This window comes from Palaemon carinicauda, chromosome 1 (genome assembly GCF_036898095.1).
Source record: "Palaemon carinicauda isolate YSFRI2023 chromosome 1, ASM3689809v2, whole genome shotgun sequence".
NCBI classification, from domain to species: Eukaryota; Metazoa; Arthropoda; class Malacostraca; order Decapoda; family Palaemonidae; genus Palaemon; species Palaemon carinicauda.
The window spans coordinates 39,292,126-39,296,458 of NC_090725.1; positions in this window are offsets into that span (position 1 = coordinate 39,292,126).

A 4,333-nucleotide genomic window follows, 5' to 3' on the forward strand; every position below is an offset into this window, starting at 1 on the left:
TATATCTTTTCACATCAATTTCCAAACGTACGTCCTACATATACACTTTAAAGTTTTATTTACCCGTAAATGTCTTTGATCACCTTGCCGTAATTACAGAATCAACTTTCGAAGCTTCCTAGGGATTCTAAATTTTTTATAATATCCTTATTGCTAAATGACTTAGGACGAACATAACGACGCAAAACATTTTCTTTTATACACAAGGTTCACTTAAAAATATTATCAGATTCATCTTCCAAGACTGAAACTGGTAAAGAGGATTGAAACTGGTAGACGAGAATGACCATGAATGGGAGGTAAATCAGTTGTTGTTTGCGGATGATACTGTACTGGTTGCAGATGGGGAAGAAAAGCTTGGCCAATTAGTGACAGAATTTGGAAGGGTGTGTGAGAGAAGGAAGTTGAGAGTTAATGTGGGTAAGAGTAAGGTTAAGAGATGTACGATTAAGGAAAGGTGGTGCGAGGTTGAATGCCATGTTGAATGGAGAGTTACTTGAAGAGGTGGATTAGTTTAAGTATTTGGGGTCTGTTGTTGCAACAAATGGTGGAATGGAAGCAGATGTACGTCAGAGAGTGAATAAAGGATGCAAAGTGTTGGGGAGAGTTAAGGGAGTAGTAAAAAAATAGAGGGTTGGGCAAGAATGTAAAGAGAGTTCTGTATGAGAAAGTGGTTGTACCAACTGTGATGTATGGATCGGAGTTGTGGGGAATGAAAGTGATGGAGAGACAGAAATTGAATGTGTTTGAGATGAAGTGTCTATGGAGTATGGCTGGTGTATCTCCAGTAGATAGGGTTAGGAACGAAGTGGTGAAGGTGAGAACGACGGGTGTAAGAAATGAGTTAGCAGATAGAGTGGATATGAATGTGTTGAGGTGATTTGGCCATGTTGAGAGAATGGAAAATGGCTGTCTGCTAAAGAAGTCGATGAATGCGAGAGATGATGGGAGACGTACAAGAGGAAGGCCAAGGTTTGGGTGGATGGATGGAGTGAAGAAAGCTCTGGGTGATAGGAGGATAGATGTGAGAAGCAAGAGAGCGTGCTAGAAATAGGAATGAATTGCTAGCGATTATGACGCAGTTCCGGTAGGCCCTGCTGCATCCTCTGGCGCCTTGGATGAACGCGGAGGTAGCAGCAGTACGGGATTCAGCGTTATGAAGCTTCATCTGTGGTGGATAACGGAGGAGGGTGGGCTGTGGCACCCTATCAGTACCAGCCGAACTCAGTTGAGTCCCTTGTCAGGCTGGGAGGAACGTAGAGAGGAGAGGTCCCTTTTTTTGTTTCATTTGTTTGATGTCGGCTAACCCTCAAAATTGGGGGAAGTGCCTTGGTATATGTATGTTTTTATCTTCCAGCTCATATTAACAATTTCGAATCAGTGTGATCCTCGATTTATAACTTCTGTAGCTCATCTTTATTCAGACTTATTGTTTAAATCATCACAGTAACGATTACTTGAACTCAATATATTGACTAAGACTACGTCATTACTTTTGACAGCTACATTATCAGCTTGGCTAACACCATCAACACCGACAGTCATTCTTCTCAGCCACATTCGTACTAAGATCAACTTTACCTCACTTGTTCTAATCCATGAAGTCATTCTGGTTCAAATCCTTGAATAAACTATGACTGCAGTCTATATATGCATCTAAACCTATCATAGTTACTACCATTTCAAGAGCTGGAACCTCCCTCAAAATATGATTCACATACCTTGGATGTGGTTAAATCCTTACCGACAATACTGTCAACGCCATCAACGGGCAAATTGTTTACAACTGCTCGTTTAACATTTTGTATTTCCCGATACTCCTCAACTTTTTTTTTTTATGTTCATCTAGCAAAGGAAAAACAACACAAGTGTTGGGAAACCAGCTTCTTCTAACTGGCACATAGTCTCGCCCAATGAGGGAGTCAGCAACTGCTGTGTCCTAAATCAATATTATTTATTTCATATTCCCTTCTTTAAGAAAAGAAACTAAACCTTCAGACAGAAACTTTTCCTAACATTTCCTAGTTTCTTATGCAACGTCATTCATACTTGATGAAAAGTTATTAACTAGAGACTCTCTACATGTATGCTGGTTTGAGGGTGGAACAAAGTACGAAATTGCCATATAATGACTTTTTATATACCGCAATCTATTTTTTTTTTCTTTTTTGGGGGGCCAAAAAGGCTAACTTAGGTAGTGCCATACAAGATTCTAGAACAAGTCTTCAGGTAAAAAGATACACTTTTACAATTTATATATATATATATATATATATATATATATATATATATATATATATATATGTGTGTGTGTGTGTATATATATATATATATATATATATATATATATATATATATATATATATATATATATATATATATATTCCTTTGATAATACTTCATCTATCCATGACACTTTGGTCCATGAGATTCTTGAAAAGGGACCTTACTAGCACCCTTGTGAACGTAAGAAGACAGATGTTTAGAGAGCTGCATGGTCGTTATACCGACAAAACTGCTGGGGCAAGCTACAGGCTACACTGGTTTTCTTGATGCTTTCCAGGACTGAATGGATAGTTTTATTTCTCAAAGTAAAGCTCCTGGTCTGTGCTGTTTTCTTGTAGATAACGAAATTCAGGATTGTCTGCAGTTCCACAGTGGAGACGTTGCTGCTCGAAGTAGCTGTCCGGTTAGGTTCCAGCCGAGAGACAGCCAAGGAAAACCTCATGAATAACAGGGAAATCTTTGACAGCATCCGTGGCCACACACACCTCAGGATACTTAAGGCCCATTTTATCCAGCATGAGAAACAGATTGAAAACTACTTAGGAAACTTTTCTCCTGCCTACCAGCCAAGAGCGATCTGGCACTCCTACGACTCCAAACTAGCCAATCATATCTACTAAGGTTCTCTCCAAGGAACAGACAACAGACCAATATCAGCCCTAAGAAGTATGCCGGGCTCGGTGTTCAGTTCAGAGAGCGACTCAACGAATCAATTTTTTTTACCACAGATAGGATCTCTAAGCCCATAGATCAACTGAACAACGAAAAATCAGCAGTCCAGGTGGATCAGCTCGATATTCTGCATAAAAACCAGAAAGATGGCTCACATTCTCTAGTCTACCGAAAACGGATAACGGAAAAAGTTTACTCTAAACATGGCACAGCATTCAAGAATACTTACTTGGGAATCAATCAACGAACTTGCACCTATTTGTATAGTTACTGGCACACCACCCTCTACGACAACTACTTCTGTCAATATTTTTGGACTGTTTGTGGCAGCAAAGTAACGAAGGCATTATGGATATTCCTCTTCTTCCATGGAATGAGATTTTCACAGATATCAGTGGAATGCAGAATTTCTGAATTAAAAAAAAAATCATTTTGAGCATAAAAAGTTTTGTTATATGAATGTTGTTGAAGCAGCTATTACCTTTAACTACACTTGCTTAAAAGAGAATCTACTTCCTAAATATTATCATTATTATTATTAATTTGGAGAGAGACACGTAACTGGTAAAGTTGCATTAAAATTCATGGCTTTATAGTTATGAGGATTGTCAGAAAGTTTTACACAATAAGCATTTGCTGTTTAAATATTGGTCTTCAATGTTAGTCTAATCACTGGGCGAGTGCAAGTTTTCTTTTCTTATCTACACTTACACAATATTTTTTGAATTTTCATTTCCTTTCAATTTTCTTTAATTCAGTCCAGTTTACCTCGTGTTTTTATGAGGATCTAAAAATAAAGGTTCTTTCTCCTTCAGATATAGTCATAACAACATTAGGGACTAGGCACGCGCTATTTTATGTTGGAAGAACACAAAGAAATTATACAACAACATCGTTTACAATCACCTGCAATGAAGTTAAGCCAACAACACACCAGGTTATTCATTAATGGAATACTTATTTTTAATCAAAAATTCCTTTTAATTCATACACCACTCTTAATAAACAAATGCTCTCTCTCTCTCTCTCTCTCTCTCTCTCTCTCTCTCTCTCTCTCTCTCTCTCTCTCTCTCTCTCTCTCTCTCTCTCTAATACACAGAGCCAGAAAAACAGGTCGTGAACGAGTATAATAGTCTTCAGATGAATTGTTAAAGATATTTGTTTAAAAAGTAAGATTTACATATTTTATCTATATTTTTTTTATTGTAATAGTTTTTATTTTATTTTCTCCTCTTTACCATTTCTATGTTTTACCAGATCTGAAATGAACAACGCAGTGAGCAAAATACTTGCAATTTTTGAAACATGAATACGATCAAATACGAGACAACCTAAATTCGAGGGAAATTCAATTTATCAGAGTTTGTAAAAAAAG